Below are 23,606 nucleotides of genomic sequence, written 5' to 3'. Positions count from 1 at the left end.
GAAGCTGAATGTGTATGTGTTTTGCTCTAGCTTAATTTTAAAATAAAATTTTAGTCAGTATAAATGCAGCTGACACTGTGATGCCATGCAATTGTTTCAAAACACTAACATAAAGAGAATTAATCTAAATTTCCTGGTGACATCATCATAATCCTGTCAACCAATAGGGATTATTCTCACTTTCTCACTAGAAAATTTAGATTAATTCTTTTTATGTCAGTGCCTGCAGTTGGGTTTTCCACTCTCTTTTCTGCCCACTTTTTCTTCACTTGACACCACCACAAAATCTGGTCAAGCCCTTAAGGAAGATGGGGGTTCTGTGCCTCTCAGGCCTCCTGCCTTTGCTATTGATCTACTGCCACAAAGTAGGCCATGGAAGACTGGGAATTAATCCAGGGCCTGCAACAGGTGGAGAAACAAAATAATAGCGCCCCTATTAAATTCTGTACCCTGGAATTAAACGGTACCCTTCCAAACAAGAATATTTATGGCAGGCTAAAATATTGACAGAAATGATGTTGTCTTAATAATATTTGTAAGTTTTATACAAGTCTTTCAAAAACTCCATCCAGTATGTAAGAGACCATTTCATACGGAATGACATTTTTGAAAAGAATTATACCCAAACAAAGGTCCTGCAGAGAGATGCAAACAGTCTTTAGGGCATGTGATGGTTTTCTGATACTCATGGTTTGCAGACTGGTAGATTTAGGACAGGAAGTTGATGTTATCTGCCCACAAATTTCACAGATGACAGAAACCGATCTGTGAGTCTAGCGAGAAAGAAAGAGCTAAGTTAGTCCAACAGCAAATGACAGAAAACCACAAACTAAAGGCCACCTTTGTGACTACTTCTTGTTCAGCAGGATAATTAAATTTTGCATTTGCATTCCTACTACTGAAGAACTTCTAGTTACCCCCCCCCCCCCAAGATGTTACCACAGGGATACCTGCACCATTAGTTTCACATTTTCATAAACTCAAAACTTTCAGGCTACAATGGCCATTGTGTAAGGATGGAAAGGGTTCAGAAAGACAATGTTATATTGCCAGGAGGATATGGCAACAATACTCCAGCATCTTATTTTCCTTCCAAAAAAGGTTACTTGTTTAATTGAGCTCTGATTTCAGCGAATGCAGCTTTGGTTCTCTACATAACATCACAGACACCTCCTTTTCAGCTGGCAATTTCTAGAGACAGCCTCTTTCATTTTGTACTCACATACAGAGACGCACGTACAAAATAGCACAAGCACAATCTTCGATGTGAAGGCCACCCATATGCAGATAGCGCTGCAGGTTCCTTAAAACGCACACACAAACACACAGAGAAAAGAATCACAAGTACCTCTTAAGTAAATCATTCCAAAAGAATCCCCCTATGAGAAAAGTAGACAATATAGCCCCCAAAATAATTGTCACAAAGATGCATCTTCACAGTATGAAACCTAGGTGTGACTGTTACCTGTTTCTTCCTTTGGGCTGATCCTGACTGTAACATCACAGATGGCATCAGAAGGTTGTGTTTGCGTTCAGCCTAGGGTGTCCTCATGCCAAGAACAGTTGGCATTCAGCTTGATTCTCCAGCAAGTTTGATCTCAACCTACGACATTTAAGCAGCAAGGATTTTAGAGTCAGGTGACACCTCTGTTTCTAGGGAGAAAAAAGAAACCACTAGCTAAACCCAAGCAGGCCTGTCTAGCACCTCTTTGGGGCGCTAACTAAAGCACCCTAAAATGTGGATTACCCTGCCTCCCTCCCTACAGGGGCAGACTTTGGTAATATGTTGTTGTTTTGTTGTTTAGTTGTTTAGTCGTGTCCGACTATTCGTGACTCCATGGACTAGAGCATGCCAGGCACTCCTGTCTTGCACTGCCTCCCGCAGTTTGGTCAAACTCATGTTGGTAGCTTCAAGAACACTATCCAACCATCTCGTCCTCTGTCGTCCCCTTCTCCTTGTGACCTCCATCTTTCCCAACATCAGGGTCTTTTCCAGGGAGTCTTCTCTTCTCATGAGGTGGCCAAAGTATTGGAGCCTCAGCTTCAGGATCTGTCCTTCCAGTGATCACTCAGGGCTGATTTTCTTAAGAATGGAGAAGTTTGATCTTCTTGCAGTCCATGGGACTCTCAAGAGTCTCCTCCAGCACCATAATTCAAAAGCATTATGTATCATAGAACTATATCACAGCAGTCTACAACAATATGAAAACAAACGTTCACATAGCAAAAAAATAAATAAAAACAAGTTTAAGGCAAAAAGAAATAAAGCGCACATCAAATAGACCATTGTGGTGAGTGAAGATCTACATCAGAGCAAGAGAGGACTAATAAAGATTTCCACTGGGATCTTCTGCCCTTGTGGATCCTGCCACCTTAGCTGCATGGACTGGTAACTCATAACTGCTGCTTCTGTTTTGTTTTTGCTGTGTTAGCAGCACCAAAGTTATTTCTCCAGGGCACATGCCTGAGCAGTATTTAAAGGACCCCTGGATGGTTAAGTCCAGCCAAAGACAACTATGGGGTTGTGGTGCTCATCTCGCTTTCAGACCGAGGGGGCCGGTGTTTGTCCCCAGATAGCTTTCTGGGTCATGTGGCCAGCAGGACTAAACTGCTTCTGGCGCAACAGAACACCGTGATGGAAACCAGAACACACAGAAACGCCGTTTACTACCCCCCCGCATCAATACCTATTTATCTACTTGCGCTGGTGTGATTTCGAACTGCTAGGTTGGCAGGAGCTGGGACAGAGCAATGGGAGCTCACCCTGTCTTGGGGATTCGAACCACCGGCCTTCTGATCGGCAAGCCCAAGAGACTCAGTGGTTTAGAGCACAGTGCCACCCGCGTCCCCTCTTGAGCAGTATGTATGGAGGTTCAGGGCTACGCAGACAACAAGACGCCCCTCTTGGCCTTGTTGATGTGGGCCAAAGGAAAGCAGAGCAAGGCGTTTGGCAGCAGCTTAGGGACTCCACTCGGGATTTGTGTCGGGTTTACTCCTTAGCCTTTTCCTCCCCCAAAGATATCCCGCAAGGCGGCGGGTACAGATTTTTCCTTGAGGTTTACTCCCAAAGCCTTTCTCACATAGCAGCACAGTAGAGTTTCTCTTCTCCTAGATGGGCTACCTCTGCAGCTTGACAAGCTCCACCTGCCCCTCACTTCCCTCCAGAGCACATGTAGAAACTGCCTTCTTGACCATTTGACCCAAGTGCCAAGTGTCAACAAAAATAAATGTATAAAAGAGAACCTAACCACAGCATGCTGACACCCAAACCTCGCACACACACTATGTAAAAGAATGTAAGTTTACGTCCTTCTCTCTCTCCCCACCTCTCTTCTCCCCAGCTTTACACTATACAGTGGTACCTCGGGTTACAGATGCTTCAGGTTACAGACTCCGCTAACCCAGAAATAGTACCTTGGGTTAAGAAATTTGCTTCAGGATGAGAACAGATATTGCGTAGTGGTGGCACAGCAGCGGGAGGCCCCATTAGCTAAAGTGGTGCTTCAGGTTAAGAACAGTTTCAGGTTAAGAACGGACCTCCGGAACAAATTAAGTACTTAACCCGAGGTATCACTGTATATAACATTAAAGTCTTATGTTGCATGTAACTGATCTGTAAAAAGGACTCTTGTAATATGAAAACAAAGCCAATGTATGTGCTTTTGTAACCAAAGAAAATCTTTAATAAAATCTTTAATAAACCCTAATCTTTAATAAAAGTAATAAACAAAACAAAAGACAGAAAAGAGGGGGCGGGAAACAGCAACATAGAAAATCTATAAACAGAAAAGAAAATACAATACATTCATTCATCAGCTTTATTTGAGTGGCAGCTTAGAGGTTCAGGTGAGCAGGGGGGCCAATTTGAATAAAATATTAGGGGGCTGTTAAGTCCAAGCTGGCATAATGAATTGCATGATGCAGCACATCCACACTATTTGAATGGCAATGTCCATCAACTTTGGGGGTTCTCGGCCCCCTCAAATATTTTTTTGGGGGGCAAAGGGACCTCGGCCCCTAGGAGTTGGCTCCTATGAAAGTGAGCCTGGAGCAAGGATGATAATGAATGAAGAGTAAACATTGGCAGCATTAAGATAAATTCAACAGTGTAAATAAGTTTTGATGGATGTAATGAAGGAATACTGAATGGTTTGGTTTATATAAAATACGCAGGGATTTATGTTATGCAAAATGAACCATGGAAAGGAGGAAGTCAAGGATATTTTAAGATTAGATGTGTTTGCGCGAGTGTGAATGTGAAGAGAAGGGAGCTGGCCCCTGTTTCAAGAAGGGTTTCCTTTGTCTTTTTCGGAAGTCCAAAGCCGGGCTGCCGGGGCTTCTCCTCTCCGCAGCCTGAGCGCCTTCTCGCGCCGCCTTCAAGTTGGAGGCAGCGGCCAGCTGACTTGGCCGGGGACTCCGCCCGCCCCCGCTCGGCTCGCGAATGGCAATTCTTCCCGGGCAGCCCGCCTGAGAAGGGGAGGAGAGAGACCTCAAAAGAAAAGAGAGACACAGAGACGCAGTGCATGCGTGTGCGCGCGGCTCGCAAAGCGGAGATCTGCGCGACGCCGGAGGATCCCCGAGCGCTCCAAGACGGCGCTGCAACTGTAAGTAGGGCGACTTTGGAGAGGAAGGAGGCGCGCGGGGGCGCACGGGGCTTCCTTACTGAGCTTTGGGTTGGGTTAGGGGTGGTTCGCTCGCAAGAAGCTGGGACGGGAAGGAAATAAGGAAGCGCATCGCACGGTCCCTTAAAAATAACTTGAGAGGAAGGAATGCAAAAACGAAACACGAATTCTGCGGTTCTGTCAGTTATTTTGGCAAACAGCTGGTCAGATTGCGATTGGCACGGGCTAGAGGAGATGTTTGGGTCGCCTGGGCAGTTGCAAACGGGATATGCTCTCATGCCCTGGGTATTACGGAGCTTTGATTTGTTGTGTTTCTTTGCGTGGGTCAAGGATGGGGGGGTGAGGTTGCATGTTATTTACCTCTCTAGGGACCAGAGAAAAGTAAGGAGCCTGTCATTATGGAGCTAATAATCATCGATTTGTAGAGTTGGGAGGGACCACGAAGTCATCTATTGCAACCTCCCTTTACTGCAGGAATCTTTTGCCCAACGTGGGGGTCGAACCCACGACCCTAAGTCTCATGCGCTAACCACTGAGCTATCCCAGGTGCATCCCAGCACGTGATGTTGTTCTCACGTGCTTTCGTGGGGATGGCGATCAAGCGCGCAAAGTATCCACAGCCTTCCTTTCTACGCGAGTGCAAGCCTCTGTAGGGTGGCCTCAGCTTCTCCGCCTGCAAAATGGGAAGAAGCGATTCGATTAAAAGCCGCCCTTAACTGATGAGAGGCAAGCGCACGCATGCCTTGGCTGAAGCAACTGCTGAGCAGGGAGACTTCAGGCCAGGAGGCAAAAAGTTTCGCAACGGCCACGGAGATGTTTTAGCAAACGAGCTGGCAGTTTCTTCATTCGCTCTGCGCAGCTTCCTAATGCAAAAGGAGGGGGGGGGGGAGCCAGGATTTTTGAGCGTGAAATTGAAAATATGCCCAGTGCCCAGAGAGCATTTCTGTCACTGAGACTGCAACTCTGCACACACCAAGAGGAAGTTAACTCCGTGGAATACAGCAAGCAGTTCTGAATGAACTCACAAGGGGCTGAAGTATGAAGGATTTTTTGTGTGTGCGCGCACACACACGTGCAAATATTGTTTGATATCTGCCTCTGCTTACTCTAGCATCCACATAATTTGTAGATTGCTTGCGTTTTCTTTCCCTCAGTTTATCTGGTGACCCTGATGTTTCACATTCCAAACGTGATTTCATTCTCCTTTGATAAAAAACAGCATGCAATCTAATATTAATATTTGCATTTCTAGGTGCTGCAGGAAAAACTCAGGAATAGTGTGCAAAAGTGTTTTAATGCCTGAGATCTCGGTGTGGAACGCAGATTTTCATAAGTGTTTTCGGTGCAGGGCTAAACCCAAGCCAAGATGTGCAGCCTTATAACCTAAGGAGCCCTAGTCTCTGTGGCAGGCCCATCTGAAATAATTTTACATTTATTTTAATTTTGACTTTAATCCACCTGTCCTCCCTGACCTACATTGTTCCTTCCTCTGCCCACTTTCCCCCTCACAACAACCCTGTGAGGTAGGTTAGGCTGAGAGAAAAAGAGATTGGCTCAAGGTCACTCCGAGTGGGCTGTTTCACAGCTGAGTCATGCTAGTCAGGCAGTCTAACCCAGGGACTGGGAGCAGGTAGATCTATCTGCTAGTAGATCTCTAGGCATTTGACAGTAGATCAGCAAGAGTTTCCGACTCCCATTAATTTAATACAGTGGTACCTCGGGTTACAGACGCTTCAGGTTACAGACGCTTCAGGTTACGGGCTCTGCTAACCCAGAAATAGTACCTTGGGAACTTTGCTCCAGGATGAGAACAGAAATCGCGCAGTGGCAGCAGAAGGCCCCATTAGCTAAAGTGATACCTCAGGTTAAGAAAAGTTTCAGGTTAAGAACGGACCTCCAGAACGAATTAAGTTCTTAACCAGAGGTACCACTGTAACACCAAGCGAAATGGCAAGTGGAAACAAAAACCTGCGGCTTAGCCTTGTGCTAATCGCTTGTCAACCTTTCTGTACCTCTCCTTACTGCAATTTTATGAATGTAAGTTTGACCAGTTCTTTTTGCACTTCCACTGGCCTGTTGGGGAGTTTGGTTCTCAAATCCCTGATCTGTTGTAACTCTGTAGTCGATTTGTACTAACACACACAGGTTATTTTGCTGTATGCCTTCAGGTATGGGCAAACTTGGCCCTCCAGATGTTTTGAGACTACAATTCCCATCACCCCTGACCACTGGTCCTGTTAGTTAGGGATGATGGGAGTTGTAGTCCTAAAACATCTGGAGGGCCGAGTTTGTCTATGCCTGCCTTCTGGGATGCAGTAGAGGAGTGGCTCCTCCCCATTTTTGGTTTTGCAGCTGGCTCTCATTGGTAGATATTGGTAGTTTAAGCAGAAATGCAAACTAGGTCGCATAACCCGAAAACCTGCCCACCCTGCTCTAACCACAGCACCAAATTGGCAGAGGTACCACCTCTAAGCTTATGCTAGTTGCACATTTAAAGGCACAGCTGCTGCCAATTCATAGAGTGATGCTGGGATAATGAACAGAATCAACAACTGCATCCTTAACTCAGGGATGGGAAATCAGACATCTTTGGACCACAGCTTCCATCATTCAGGACCATTGGCTGTGTTGGCTGGGGCCAACCAAGAACATCTGGAGGGCCACAGGTTCGCTACTCCAGGGATGCGGGTGGTGCTGAGCCTCTTGGGCTTGTCGATCGGAAGGTCGGCGGTTCGAATCCCCGCTATGGGGTGAGCTCCCGTTGCTCGGTCACAGCTCCTGCCAACCTAGCAGTTTGAAAGCACACCAGTGCAAGTAGATAAATAGGTAGCACTGTGGTGGGAAGGTAAACGGCGTTTCTGTGCCCTCTGGTTTCCGTCACGGTGTTCCGTTGTACCAGAAGCTGTTTAGTCCTGCTGGCCACACGACCCGGAAAGCTGTCTGTGGACAAATGCTAGCTCCCTTGGCCTGAAAGTGAGATGAGCGCCGCAACCCCATAGTCACCTTTGACTGGACTTAACCGTCTAGGGGTCCTTTACACTTATCTTTTTTTAAAAAAAAAAACTCCAGCTTACTTTTTGTGTTTTACACAGTTTATAAAACCTCTCTTTGGTGTGCTTGAGACTAACTTATAAATAAAAAGGAGAAGGCTATGGTCTTTGGAAGTCTTGCTTCTTTACTTCTAACAGTTGTTGCTGGCATAGTATTAATGACATTCTCCAGATCATCGGGGGGCATTTTGCCTTTGTTGTCGTCGTCTGTCTCAAGAGACAATGCAGTGCGCCTCTGGGAGTGAAGTCAAACCAAAGTGACCTCTCCAGGGCACAAGCCTGGGCAGTGTGTGTGGAGATCCTGGGCTGCCCCCTCATTGATGTGGTCCAAAATAAAGCAAAGCAAGACATATGAACAGCAGCTAAATCAATTAGAACAGGGTTCCTCAACCACAGCACTCCAAATGTTTTGGGCCTACAACTCCCATGATCCCTAGTTAGCAGGACCAGTTGTCAGGGATGCTGGGAATTGTAGTCTGAAAAAACATCTGGAGGGCCGAGGTTGAGGAAGGCTGAATTAGAAGGTGTGGAAGGATATGAAAGACCTTGAAAGGATATGAAAGACCTTGAAAGACCTACAATGGCTCCCAGTACGTTTCCGAGCACAATTCAAAGTCTTGGTGCTGACCTTTAAAGCCCTAAACGGCCTCGGTCCAGTATACCTGAAGGAGCGTCTCCACCTCCATTGTTCTGTCCAGACACTGAGGTCCAGCGCCGAGGGTCTTCTGGCGGTTCCCTCACTGCGAGAAGCCAAGTTACAGGGAACCAGGCAGAGGGCCTTCTCGGTAGTAGCGGCTGCCCTGTGGAAGGCCCTCCCACCAGATGTCAAAGAGAAAATTAACTACCAAACTTTTAGAAGACATCTGAAGGCAGCCCTGTTTAGGGAAGCTTTTAATGTTTAATAGGTTATTGTATTTTAGTTGTTGGAAGCCGCACAGAGTGGCTGGGGAAACCCAGCCAGATGGGCGGGGTATAAATAATAATAAATAATAATAATAATAATAATAATAATAATAATGTAGCATAACTAAGAGTAAAAAGGAACCCATGGAGGTGCGGGGAAGTCAAACAATGTAGAAGGATAATGAATAATATTGTGATATGGATGTACTCATTTATTGTAAAAGCATAAAAAAGGGATATTTGGCACTAGTTTGGTTGCAGAAGTTGCCAGAAGTAGGCATACAAGGCGCTATCCAACTGTTTTAGGGACTCCACTCCAGATCTGCTAGCATTTTCTTCTCCCAAAGATACCCCACAAGGCAGTGGAGATTTAGGATTAGAGTTTTCCTTCTCCCAGATGGGCTACCTTCCAAGGTGGATAAGCCCCAGCTGCCCCTCATTTCCCGCTACGACATGTGTTGAAACCACCTTCTTGACCACTGGACCAACTCTTGGTCTCGTCCACTCAGTCTGCTGCAGCCTGTCTTTGCACGCAGGGGAAGATCCTAACTTGGGGAAGATCCACACAGGGGAAGAGACCCATTGGCTACCATCACCTGGTTTAGCTGGCCAATCAAAGCCGTTCCAGGCATGTGGCTGCTGTCACATGCTGGCAGCTTCCAGGAGCCACAGGTGAGATCTGAGTGCATGGTGAGGACCAAAGGTGGTCAAATTCCCCCAGAAGGAGCATAATACGTCCCCCAATAGAGGGACTACCCCACCCTTTACACCCCATTTTGTTCCCCAAGTACAGACAAAAACTGCTTTATTTAAAGTAGTGCTGACAGCCACTAGCTTAGATTGTTAAAAACAAAATACTGGGCAAGTTCATGGACGATTAGGTGTGTCAAGAGGTATTGGTCATGGAGGCTAAAGAGAATCTGTGTTCAAAGCAGATTTTGGGGGCAAGTAACAGTTGAAGGTTGTTACCTTGATGCTTTGCTTGTGGCCATCTTGGAGGCAAAACGGTGCTGGACTAGATTGACTGGTTCTGATTCAGCAGAGATCCTGTATGGCAGGTTGTCTGGGCTTGTCTTGAGCTTCTGAAACCTAACTGTTGTCCACTTCTGCCCTGAGAGTTGGTTTAGGGTGAGGGTGAATAAATGATTTTTAAAATGATTAAAAATTTTTTTAAAAAGTCAGATTTAAAAAAATGTAAATCAGATTTTTTTAAAATTTAAATTGGATTTTTAAAATAAAATGCTTTTGGAGGGAAAATCTGCCTAAATATCGTTTTCTATTTAAATTACATTCTATTTAAATTACATAGTCCAGAGGCTATTCATCAGGAAATAAGTTTTTCATGTGTGCTAAAACTCAGTCTACATTTTTTTTGTTTTTGTTTAACCACATTAGTTAACAAACATGGATACGTATGCTATAATGTTACTGTTTTAGTTAAATAAATTGTTTAAATTGTTCTTCAGGAAATGATCATTTTTCTCCTTCCAATAAGGTGCAGCAGAAAAGTTGTCCAAATATAAACAGTTAACTTATTAAACCCCACAATAATTTCATAATCATCTCTCTATGTATTTCTAAGAGTATAATCAAATCAGTAATTTTTTATATAACTGTAAAAACTACCCTGAAAATTTATTATTCCAGAAATGACACTTTCATCTGGTTGTAAATATTAAGATTATACCAGCAAGAATGAGTCTTTCTGTAAAAAAATAACGATTTAAATCAAGTCTTACTGACTAGCGTTTTAAATCGTGTTTTAAATCGATTCGATTTAAATCAAATCCACCCTGTTTAGGGCACAGAATTCTTTTAAACAAGTGCAACCCAAACTGCATACCTGATAGACGAAGTGGCGGATCAAGTGAAATTGCTTTTGAGGCAGAATCCTGCATTGAATAGGTGAGGCTCCATTTGAGGAGATTAGATCTCATTCTTAGATGGATTAGAAGCTTTTTGCTGGAAGAATTCTTGGGACTGTGCATGGGGGTGTGCAAGCATATCCAGAACACTAAGTGGTTTAACAGCTATTCCCTCTTCCCATGGGATTGTGGGAATTGTAGTTCTGTGAAGGGGAGGTCCTGGGTACAAAAGCAGCATCTCATGTCTTCGTAGACATCAGTGGGTGAGAGCCACAAATTGCTTAAACCTCTTATTTGCTCCCTCAAGGAATCTTGTTTAAGTACTGTACATCATTGTGCTGGCATAGGTTTATTGCCTGGTACAAAATGCAGCCTTAGGACTATTATTTATATTTATTTAACGAGATCCGGAGGGTGGCAACACGAGAACGGGGCCTTCTCTGCAGTGGCTTCCCATCTGTGGAATGCTCTCCCCAGGGAAGTTTGCCTGACGCCTTCATTATACACCTTTAGGCGCCAGGCGAAAACTTTCCTTTTTAACCAGGCCTTTGGCTGATCTGATTTACATCCTATACCCCTTTAAAATGTTTTTTTTTTGGGGGGGGGGTGCTGTTGGGTTGTTGTTTTTATTTTATTAGGTATTTTGTGGTTTTATATCTTGATTTTATTCTGTGAACCACCCTGAGACCTTTGGGTATAGGGCGGTATATAAATTCAAATAATAATAATAATAATAATAATAATAATAATAATAATAATAATTACATTTATAGAATCATAGAATTGCAGAGTTGCAAGGGCTCACAAGGGTCGACTAGTTCAACTCCCTGCAATGCAGGAATCTTTTGAACCCACAACTCTGATATCACATTTATCATCTTCTAATAAGAATAAAAAAAATTTTTATTTATACCCCGCCCTCCCCAGCCAAGACTGGGGTCAGGGTGGCGAACAACCGATATAAAAACAAATGGATTGAAATTGTTGTTGTTGTTTAGTCATTTAGTCGTGTCCGACTCTTCGTGACCCATGGACCAGAGCACGCCAGGCACTCCTGTCTTCCACTGCCTCCTGCAGTTTGGTCAAACTCATGCTGGTAGCTTCGAGAACACTGTCCCACCATCTCGTCCTCTGTCATCCCCTTCTCCTTGTGCCCTCCATCTTTCCCAACATCAGGGTCTTTCCCAGGGAGTCTTCTCTTCTCTTGAGGTGGCCAAAGTATTGAAGCCTCAGCTTCAGGATCTGTCCTTCCAGTGAGCACTCAGGGCTGATTTTCTTCAGAATGGATAGGTTTGATCTTCTTACAGTCCATGGGACTCTCAAGAGTCTCCTCCAGCACCATAATTCAAAAGCATCAATTCTTCGGCGATCAGCCTTCTTTATGGCCCAGCTCTCACTTCCATACATCACTGCAATGGTACCTCGGGTTACATCAAAACATTAAAATGCAGCCTCATTTCAATGGAAACTCAAATCAAAACCTTTTTTGGGGATGAAAACATCAGGTCTTCACCAAGGCTAAGGATCTCACTAAGGATCTCAATGTGGTGTACAAGTTCATCCTCAGAACAACCTTGTGAGGTAGGTTAGGCTAAGAGATGCTGACTGGCTCAAGGTCACCCAGTTAGCTTCCTGGCTGTGTGGGGATTCAAACCCTCCTCTCCCAGGGTTCTGCTCTCCCAGACTAAGTTAGATGCTATGTTAGATGTGCAGTTTGCAGCCATGCCTGGTTGTTTTTTGTTTTTTTTTCTTTAATTAATTAGAGGAAGAGGAGGGGGGTTGTCATTGGACCACCACCAGCATGCAGGAGACAGAGGTGTAAGCCTCAAACCCGTTTGAGGGGGTGTAATTTTGTCCTGGATGTGTTGGAATGGGATAAACCACCTCTTTTGCCAGTCTCTATGGTCCCAATGATTGTTGGCTCCAGTGCCTGTAATTAAATAAAGTAAAACACAGATGCTTCTGCTTACTGCACAAATTAAAATTAGCACCTCGTTTGGCTTTTAGCGTCAGCTATTCAGCAATGTTCAATTTATGTGGGTCAGTAATAATCTTATCCCCCCTCCTGCCCCAACCCCATCTCATCTCTTTTGAGGTAAAGGTAAAGGTAAAGGTACCCCTGCCCGTACGGGCCAGTCTTGACAGACTCTGGGGTTGTGCGCCCATCTCACTTAAGAGGCCAGGGGCCAGCGCTGTCCGGAGACACTTCCGGGTCACGTGGCCAGCGTGACATCGCTGCTCTGGCGAGCCAGAGCCGCACACGGAAACGCCGTTTACCTTCCCGCTGGTAAGCGGTCCCTATTTATCTACTTGCACCTGGAGGTGCTTTCGAACTGCTAGGTTGGCAGGCGCTGGGACCGAGCAGCGGGAGCGCACCCTGCCGCAGGGATTCGAACCGCCGACCTTTCGATCGGCAAGTCCTAGGCGCTGAGGCTTTAACCCACAGCACCACCTGCGTCCCTCCATCTCTTTTGAGGACATCACAGCAATTCAGCAGCGGAGTGGACTAGACAAAACAAAACATTATAATATTTAACATGCATTTCGCTTCATTCAATAAGATGGTCTTCATAAAAATTGACAGATTCAATGGGTCGGGAGTACTTTTTTTTTTAAGTCATCTATGTTGTGTTGATCTGTAAAAAAGGAATATTGATAACTACATTTTTTTAAAAAGCTTCCTTTCAGTGGCCTGATTCAGCTCTTTCACCACTGACGTGAAACAGTTTATTGTGAAATATGAAGAAAAGCAGCAGGATGATTCTATGAAGAAAGAGTCTTACAAAATTTCCTGCTGTGTAAATTATTTGTGAGGGAGAGAAAGATCTCAACAGCAGCTGCTGATGGCTTCTCAAAGATATCTTGTAGTTTAAAGTAAGCTCACAAGTTAGGTGGGAATTATGTTTTCAGATCACCTCTAAACATAGCTGTCAACGTTTTCCTTTTTTTTAAAGGGAAATTCCCTTATTCTGAATAGGATTCCTTGCAAGAAAAGGAAAAAGTTGACAGCTATGCCCCTAAAGCCCAAATGGTGTATAGTAAAAACACATTGGATGCAATGGTGTCTGGGATTACCAAAGTTTCTTTTCTTGGAAGCCTGCCCCTTTCTATTTATTATTATTTCTTCTTTTCCTTCTCCTTCTTCTCCTCCTCCTCATCCTTCACATATAAAGCTGAATATGCACAAGTTAAAATCACAAAAGTTGCAAACTAAAGCAGTGCTTCTAAAAAAAAAATTGAACTACCTCCACCAGGTTGCACTGTCTTCTGGAATTGCCTCCTAAGACTCTGATGAAATTGGGAGAGCACTACAGTCAAACCTCGGTTGTCAAACTTCATCCGTTCCGGAAACCCATTTGGCTTCCGAAATGTTTGACAACCAAGGCACAGCTTCCGATTGGCTGCAGGAGCTTCCTGCACTCAAGCGGAAGCCGCGTCTGGCACCCAAGGGGCTAGCAACGCTGCTGGTTGGGGTTTGACTGTACTTTATAGTGGTACCTCAGGTTACAGACACTTCAGGTTACATACGCTTCAGGTTACAGACTCCAGTAACCCAGAAATAGTACCTCGGGTTAAGAACTTTGCTTTGGGATGAGAACAGAAATTGCACAGCAGTGGCGTGGCGGCAGGGGGAGGCCCCTTTAGCTAAAGTGATACCTCAGGTTAAGAACAGTTTCAGGTATTACAGAATCAAACTGGTTCATCAGTCATTCCTCTTCTAGGAATTGCAGTTTTTGGTGTATGTTGGGATCTATAATACAGTGGTACCTCGGGTTAAGTACTTAATTCGTTCCAGAGGTCCGTACTTAACCTGAAACTGTTCTTAACCTGAAGCACCACTTTAGCTAATGGGGCCTCCCGCTGCTGCCGTGCCGCCAGAGCACGATTTCTATTCTCATCCTGAAGCAAAGTTCTTAATCCGAGGTACTATTTCTGGGTTAGCGGAGTCTGTAACCTGAAGCGTATATAACCTGAGGTACCACTGTACAGGCTTCCTCAACCTTAACCCTCCAGATGTTTTTGGCCTACAACTCCCATGATCCCTAGCTAGCAGGATCAATGGTCAGGGATGATGAGAATTGAAGTCTGGAGGGCTGAGGTTGAGGAAGCCTGCTCTTAAAGGTCATTCTTAATAACCGTGCCAAACTACAGTTCCCGGGACACTGTGGCAGAAGCCGTGGCTAAAATTGGTATGAAGTTGATACAAGTTTGTCATGTAGATATATGGAGGGAGATCTTCCAGTTCTTTCTCCAAGAGGAATTGCCCCATAGTTTTAGAAACTAGGCATTAAAGAAGAGATGTCGTTTTTAAAAAATAAGATAAAATCTCCAACTCATGGAGTTTCTTAAATTTCTAAAGAAACGTTGTACAGTGGCACCTCGGGTAAGTACTTAATTCGTTCTGGAGGTGCATTCTTAACCTGAAACTGTTCTTAACCTGAGGTACCACTTTAGCTAATGGGGCCTCCTGCTGCCGCCGCGCCGCCGGAGCACGATTTCTGTTCTCATCCTGAAGCAAAGTTCTTAACCTGAGGTACTATTTCTGGGTTAGCGGAGTCTGTAACCTGAAGCCTATGTAACCTGAAGCGTATGTAACCTGAGGTGCCACTGTAAAAGGAAAAACAGCCCACCTATCATTCATCTCCTGTCATACCGCTGTCAGGTGATTGACAGGTGGGCAGGACCACCCGCCTGTCAAAGATGGTCAGTGTGGGTAGGATTAAAACCCTGCCCATCAGCGGATGGGTGAGAGACCAGTCCTGCTTTCTTCAGAAACAGAGTTTTGTATGGGGAGCAAGTGTGCACAGCAGAACCAAGCAGGACTGAACCCTCTGACCCTCAGGTGATGTCACCTGATTGATAGGTGGTTAAAAAAAATGGCTGCAAGGACCAATCTGGAAACTTGAGCAGGCCAAGATTAACACATGGACTGAGGATTCCTCACCGGTGTTCTAGCCTTTGAAATGCATTCCACTTCATTCTGCAAATTCCTCTACATTTAAACGGCCAGACTAGATCCTTTTGGAGTACAAAACTTTGTTTTAGCTTTGCCTACACTGTGCTAAAATTTATTCAAAATGACTAGTATCGGTCTTTGCCTGGCACAGATACTGAGTGCTTATCATCTAAAAAATAGCACTTGAAAAAATTGAGTCCTTTATTTGTCTCAGTTGTTATGAAAAGCAGAACATACCTGTCAGCCAGGTATGTGGTGCAATCCTGTACACGTTTACTCAGAAATAAGTCTTCCTGCGTACAGTGGTGCTTATTTCTAGGTAAGTGTGTATAAAATTCCAGCCTAAGAGTTTCTGGAAATGCCCTTGTCAATTGGCACTGTGCCACAAGGTACCCCTGGTAAGCAAAATAAATAAACTGTTGTGTTCATGTGATGCCAACCTCAGCTCTTACTATTTAAGGAAAAGGAGTCTGTATAAAGGAGTAGCAGCTGATTTGATCTTTAGTAATAAACTGTGGAATGATTGCTTTGTAGTAGCCCTAGGTTACAACAACGTGTTTCAACAGAGCTGCATCACCTTTCTTCACATATCTTATTATCACTCTTCTTTTATTATTTTACTGATCAATTGAATTCTTTTTTTATCCAGATGTGCTGTGCTAATAAGGAATGAAAAGCATCTGTTTAAGAGGCAGGGGTCTGGTGTGCCAGTTCACTCGTGAAAGATCCTATTGAAAGCTTTATTAATTTTTAGACAATCGTAGAGGTAAAAATGTTCTATAAATACCAGGTACAAGATAATTCCCCATCTCCAAACTAAGATATGATTGGTTCCCCTCTCTGTCCCTCTCTAGCTATTGTTGGACTCCAATGCCCATCATCCCTAGCTAGCAAGACCAGTGGTCAGGGATGATGAGAATTGTAGTTTGACAATAGCAGTTGGAGACCCAAGATTGAGAAACGTGACTCTACAGCCATTTACAAACTCACAAAGTTTCCATGTAGGTGAGAGTCCTAGTTCCATGCTGTTGCATCACCAGTTCAAACCCATTCCAACTCTTTGAAGGAGACTTATATGCAGAATTCATCATGCGAAAGGCTGGGCTGGATGAATCCCTAGCAGGAATTAAGATAGACGGAAGAAATATCAACAACCTCAGATATGCAGATGATACAACATTGATGGCAGAAAGTGAGGAGGAATTAAAGAACCTTTTAATGAGGGTGAAAGAGGAGAGCGCAAAATATGGTTTGAAGCTCAACATCAAAAAAACAAAGATCATGGCCACTGGTCCCATCACCTCCTGGCAAACAGAAGGGGAAGAAATGGAGGCAGTGAGAGATTTTACTTTCTTGGGCTCCATGATCACTGCAGATGGTGACAGCAGCCACGAAATTAAAAGATGCCTGCTTCTTGGGTGAAAAGCAATGACAAACCTAGACAGCATCTTAAAAAGCAGAGACATCACCTTGCCAACAAAGGTCCGTATAGTTAAAGCTATGGTTTTCCCAGTAGTGATGTATGGAAGTGAGAGATGGACCATAAAGAAGGCTGATCGCCAAAGAATTGATGCTTTTGAATTATGGTGCTGGAGGAGACTCTTGAGAGTCCCATGGACTGCAACAAGATCAAACATCCATTCTGAAGGAAATCAGCCCTGAGTGATCACTGGAAGGACAGATCATGAAGCTGAGGCTCCAATCCTTTGGCCACCTCATGAGAATAGAAGACTCCCTGGAAAAGACCCTGATGTTGGGAAAGATTGAGGGCACAAGGAGAAGGGGACGACAGAGGACAAGATGGTTGGACAGTGTTCTAGAAGCTACCAGCATGAGTTTGACCAAACTGCAGGAGGCAGTGGAAGACAGGAGTGCCTGGCGTGCTCTGGTCCATGGGGTCACGAAGAGTCGGACACGACTAAACGACTAAACAACAACAACAACATGAGATGCGGGAAACTGTTTTTTTATCCGTGGAGGCTACCCACACATTTTGGAAACTTGATACTTAAATTTTTTAAAGGTTCTAAAATGTGCACGGAGTAGGCATGTTTAGAAAAGGCGCCTCAAGTCACACAGTTGCCTTTTGTGAATGGATAAGGCAACTGCGCTGGGCCTTGGTGGGGCGGCAGAGCTAACTGCATCCTTGCTGCACCCCTTGCATAATAATTTTGCCGGAGTGTGAATGCCTGATGCAGCCAAATCTTGGGAGAGAACTGTGAGGTGCAAGTACTGTACAGAGTCCTCATTTCCCACAGGAAGTTGCCTCATACCAAGTTGGGTCATTTGGTCACTAGCTCTGTAACATGTGCATTATTTTAGCAGCGACTCTCCCAAGATTTCGGATGAAGCTTTTCCCAGCCATATTTGGTGATCTCAGGGGTTGAATCTGGAGTCTTTGGCGTTCAAACCGTGTGTTTTGCTCCTGTGCTGTATCTCTTCTCATTGGGGCCATGTTGACACAGTTAAGATAATTTCGTGGTGAATTCTACAGGTGAAACTCGAAAAATTAGAATACCATGGAAAAGTTCATTTATTTCAGTAATTCAACTTAAAAGGTGAAACTAATATATGAGATAGACTCATGACATGCAAAGTGAGATATGTCAAGCCTAGGACTTGCTGATCAGAAGCTCGGCAGTTCAAATCCCCGTGACGGGGTGAGCTCCTGTTGCTCGGTCCCTGCTCCTGCCAACCTAGCCGTTTGAAAGCACATCAAAGTGCAAGTAGATAAATAGCGGGAAGGTAAACGGCGTTTCCGTGTTCTGCTCTGGTTTGCCAGAAGCGGCTTAGTCATGCTGGCCACATGACCTGGAAGCTGTACGCCGGCTCCCTCGGCCAATAAAGCGAGATGAGCGCCGCAACCCCAGAGTTGGTCACGACTGGACCTAATGGTCAGGGGTCCCTTTACCCTTTACTACAAAAGAAGTAGCTCAAATGTGTCACTGTAGCTCCATTTCCCAGAGCCAGAACTCTGGAAGTTTCATCCAAGTTGTTGATTCCTCGGTCACGACTGGACCTAATGGTCAGGGGTCCCTTTACCCTTTACTACAAAAGAAGTAGCTCAAATGTGTCACTGTAGCTCCATTTCCCAGAGCCAGAACTCTGGAAGTTTCGTCCAAGTTGTTGATTCCTTATGGAATCGACAAAATAAATTACAGGTGGTGACCATTTTAGGCGTGTCCAATTGACGTGTGATCGCCAGTGAGCGGGTCCTTTTGGACTTGGAAGAAGGCAGATGATGATGATGATAATAATAATAATAATAATAATAATAATAATAATAATTATTATTTATTATTTATACCCCGCCCATCTGGCTGGGCCTCCCCAGCCACTCTGGGCGGCTTCCATAGAAACCAAAAATACAGTAAAATATCACACATTAAAAACTTCCCTGATCAGGGACGGAGTGAGGTGGAGCAGAACAGAATAGGGGCACAACAGGGTGTGGTTGGTCACTGCCTGTATTCAGACTATAAATATGGACACATTTATAGGCTGGCATGAAAAATGTACATTTTTTTGGAAATTTATTTATTTGGTTTTTCAGATTAAAATTTTACAGTCATATATTGAACATAGATAATAAAAACAAGATTCCAAGGAATCTCCTAGACTTGCATCCTCCCCTTTATGGGCCCTATTTATTACTCATTTCCTCCTGCATCTTTTATGATGATCCAAATCTTTTACATCTCCGTTATATCCAAATTTCACTATTAAATTACAAGTGATATTCCAATCCTAACTGTTTACAATGGTCTTTAAGATAAGTTAAATTTTCCCCCCCATTCGTTATTACAATTTTGGTCTTCCTGGTTTCTGATTCTTCCGGTCATTTTTGCCATTTGGGCATAGTCCATCAACTTCATCTGCCATTCTTCTCCGGTAGGGACTTTATCTTCTTTCCATCTCTGGGCCAATAACATCCGTGTAGCCATGGTCACGTACATAAATAGTCTTTTCTGCTCCCTTGGGATTTCGGCACCTAGGGTTCCTAAAAGGAAGGCTTCAGGTTTTTTAGAAAAGGTTATTTTTTAAAAAAACAACAAAAAACCCCCAACTCATTATACAGTGGTACCTCGGGTTAAGAACTTAATTCGTTCCGGAGGTCCGTTCTTAACCTGAAGCTGTCCTTAACCTGAGGTACCACTTTATCTAATGGGGCCTCCCGCTGCCACTGCGCCACTACCACGCAATTTCTGTTCTCATCCTGAAGCAACGTTCTTAACCTGAGGTACTATTTCTGGGTCAGTGGAGTCTGTAACCTGAAGTGTCTGTAACCCGAGGTATCACTGTATATCATTTCCTAAAATGGGGAAAAAAATACATTTTGGGGAAAATGTACATGCTTGGTGTTACACTCTTTTGTGCTTGTATGGCCTGCTTTTGTGGCATGTACAAGAACAAAGTACAGTGGTGCCTCAGGTTAAGAACTTAATTCGTTCTGGAGGTCTGTTCTTAACCTGAAACTGTTCTTAACCTGAAGCACCACTTTAGCTAATGGGGCCTCCCACCGCTGCCGTGCCGCCGGAGCATGATTTCTGTTCTCATCCTGAAGCAAAGTTCTTAACCCGAGGTACTATTTCTGGGTTAGCGGAGTCTGTAACCTGAAGCGTATGTAACCCAAGGTACTACTGTAGTATTGTTCCTGGGGCAGTGTGCAGAAAGAAACATGACAGCCTCCACTGGCAATCTCTACTACTTCTTCCCACAATGCTTCAAGACCATTGGCAATGTTGTGTTATTCCCAGTGAGCATGAGGTGGCGAGGAAGTTGCAGAAGTCTAGTTAGCACCTACTCTGCTACCCAGTAGTGATGTATTGAAGTGAAAGCTGGACCATAAAGAAGGCTGATCGCTGAAGAATTGAATTATGGTGCTGGAGGAGACTCTTGAGAGTCCCATGGACTGCAAGAAGATCAAACCTATCCATTCTGAAGGAAATCACCCCTGAGTGCTCACTGGAAGGACAGAACGTGAAGCTGAGGCTCCAATACTTTGGCCAACTCATGAGAAGAGAAGGCTCCCTGGAAAAGACCCTGATGTTGGGAAAGATGGAGGCCACAAGGAGAAGGGGATGACAGAGGACGAGATGGTTAGATAGTGTTCTCGAAGCTACCAGCATGAGTCTGACCAAACTGCGGGAGGCAGTGGAAGACAGGAGTGCCTGGCGTGCTCTGGTCCATGGGGTCACGAAGAGTCGGACATGACTAAACGACTAAACAACAACTGCTACCACTGCTTTTGGGGAAGGTCACTAAAAAGAAATGAAACTGGTACAGCTGACGCTACGATATATTTTGCATTGAAGAGCACATATAGGCCTATTTTTCACTACCACATGTGCCTCAGAAAAGCCCCACTGGCCAGCATATTCAGGGGCCATGTTCAGAGGCCCTATGCATATCCATTTGTGTGTGTGTGTAACTCCTTGACACAGTTACTGAATGAGTATCTATTACAAAAAAATTATCTATTGCAATTATGTTGTCATTCTCCTTCTGCTGCTTTTATCTCAAATCCTGCCTGTGATTTCATTTGGCTGTAATATTTTTTAATTACTTCATCATTTTGCTCTCTTAATTTTCACTTTCAAAAGCCACACTTCCTTTGTTGAAACCTGCTCACCTTTATTTCTGTGTATATAATATTCTAGCTGATAGGTTTAGTGCAGTTCTTTACTGCATTTTAAGACATTTATCTACTTGCTTAATTATTCACATTTCAACATGGTGGTTGCCTAATTGGTTTCTTAGCCAACAAGCTAGGCAGGTCTTAGCTGAACCCAAATACCTTGAGCAGAACAAAATTTAAAGCTTCTCTGCATCTTAAAGCATCTGAAGAAACCTTCTCAGACATTCTTGTTTCCAGCACATATTTTTAGGTGGATAAACGAGGTGTATAAATGCCAGCAATCTCTATTTTCCAAGATTTTCAAAAATTGGCAGGTATTGTGTGTATAAACGTGCCAGGGATCTTAGTGTCTCTGTGTAGAAGGTGCATATTGAGTTGCATTGTAAGATTTTGCCTAGGGTGCCAAAATACAACCTGCTGCCCCAGGGAATTTAATAACAGGTCTGGGCCCATGCCAATGCATTGCCCTGTGGCACCTCAGTTCCTGTTGCTGCAGTCAGTAATAAACACTACATAGTGCTTATGGAAGAAGCAGCCAAGAGCAAGTTGAAGCCAGCCCTCCCGTATTTCTTGGGAGATTTTTGCGGCAGCAATAAGCCCTTGTTAGCTTCCTCTGTGGGTTAAACCACAGAGCCTAGGGCTTGCTGGTCAGAAGGTTGGCGGTTCAAATCCCCGTGACGGGGCGAGCTCCCGTTGCTCGGTCCCTGCTCCTGCCAACCTAGCAGTTCGAAAGCACGTCAAAGTGCAAGTAGATAAATAGGTACCACTCCGGCGGGAAGGTAAACGGCATTTCTGTGCGCTGCTCTGGTTCGCCAGAAGCGGCTTAGTCATGTTGGCCACATGATCCGAAAGCTGTACGCCGGCTCCCTCGGCTAATAGAGTGAGATGAGCGCCGCAACCCCAGAGTCGGCCGCGACTGGACCTAATGGTCAGGGGTCCCTTTACCTTTACCTAGCTTCCTCTTCTAACTGAAGAATGAAAAAGTGAATGCTGGATTGCTCATCATTTGCCAGATTTAAAGGTGGTGGCCTTATTCTAGCTGTCTGTTATAACAACCCAGCCCCTTGTAAGCCGCAATAGCCGGGGCTCTTCTCATCCCAGAGGTATGTGTCATTCTTGGATTACACAATTATGGACCATTTCCCTACAAAGCGTAACCATGATTCAGCCTTGAGGTTAAAGCTTGTGTCTGTCGGGTAGGGTGGGGGAATCCCCCCGTCACCATTTGTAGTAGATTTCCCTGCAGATGTGATTCCTAGCACGATGCAATTTTTGGAGAGGTGTCAGCAAGTCAGCCTTTTACAGGTTTTAAAAACAAGGCAGCAGATAAACTTCCACATGTTACCGATTCCTTCCGGTCCTCTTTTTGCGGGGGAGGAAAGCAAGGGGAATCTGGATCAAGTTTAGCCTGGAGAAGAGGAGGTTAAGGGGTGATATGATAGCCATGTTCAAATATATAAAAGGATGCCACATAGAGGAGGGAGAAAGGGTGTTTTCTGCTGCTCCAGAGAAGCGGACACGGAGCAATGGTTCCAAACTACAAGAGAGAAGATTCCACCTAAACATTAGGAAGAACTTCCTGACAGTAAGAGCTGTTCGACAGTGGAATTTGCTGCCAAGGAGTGTGGTGGAGTCTCCTTCTGTGGAGGTCTTTAAGCAGAGGCTTGACAACCATATGTCAGGAGTGCTCTGATGGTGTTTCCTGCTTGGCAGGGGGTTGGACTCGATGGCCCTTGTGGTCTCTTCCAATTCTATGATTCTATGAAGTTTTTACGTGTTTCGTGAAGCTAACCGTTGCGGACTTTGAGGAAACAGAATGATGTCGTTTGTAGAGCAGAGACAAAAGTGAAATTAGCATTAACAAAACATTGGGCCAAAGCCTGAATTTTAGCGGTTTTGATTTGTCCTGTGTGATAAGAATTTTAAAGTCTTAGATATATAATAAATGTTCATAAACGTACCAACCAAGCACGCACATAGATCAGCACAGGAAGACCAACCTGAAACCATTTTTGATTCCCAAACTGACCAAATATTTTCTGTGCAAGGTCAAAGGAAAATGGAAAAGCCTCCCCATTGTCTTTTCCTTCACAAATCCTGCCTTAAGGGTATGTCTGTCTGTGTTTGAATAGGGTGAGCCTGTGACCTGGCTCAGGAACTAAGTATTTATCATTACAAAAGACTGGCCAGGCTCCCCAGGGTATCCAATCAAGTGAACATTAACAGGTAACCTGTCAGACGAGATAAACAACAAACTCAGATTTCTGCTGTGGACCGCCTTTCCTGTGATGTAGGTATGATGTATCTGGGGGGGGGGGTGGTCTTGGGTTACACCCCTTCTATGATGTATGTATGATGTATGGAGGGGTGGTCTGGAGCTCCAGGGCAGGGAATTTAAAATGTCTATATAAGGCATTGCGCACCGTTGTTCGAGGTCCTCCTCCTTTCCTGTGTGTGAGGGGAGCTCCCTGTTGCAACAGATCAATAAAGATCAGGCTTACTAGCTGCTTTGCTTCTCAATATTCTCCGGTTGGCCTCTGTTATTTTCTCCTACGGGCTCTATATGGACTC

The 23,606-nt window shown here is 44.5% G+C and overlaps 1 protein-coding gene across 2 annotated transcripts in view; it reads left to right on the top strand.

Moving 5' to 3' along the window:
• Positions 1-4,484: 4,484 nt before the first annotated feature.
• Positions 4,485-23,606, top strand: part of PLA2G4A (phospholipase A2 group IVA) — a 705,748-nt gene continuing 686,626 nt past the window's right edge. For both annotated transcript variants that reach the window (XR_013840026.1, XM_079981351.1), the window contains exon 1: positions 4,485-4,604. The gene's annotated coding sequence lies outside the window, so the exon portion shown is untranslated. The remainder of the gene's footprint in view (positions 4,605-23,606) is intronic.

The sequence above is a fragment of the Podarcis cretensis genome (genome assembly GCF_951804945.1).
Source record: "Podarcis cretensis genome assembly, chromosome: 6".
In the NCBI taxonomy this organism is placed as follows: domain Eukaryota; kingdom Metazoa; phylum Chordata; class Lepidosauria; order Squamata; family Lacertidae; genus Podarcis; species Podarcis cretensis.
The sequence above is the reverse complement of the archived record's forward strand: the minus strand, read 5'-3'. Positions and strand labels throughout refer to the sequence as shown.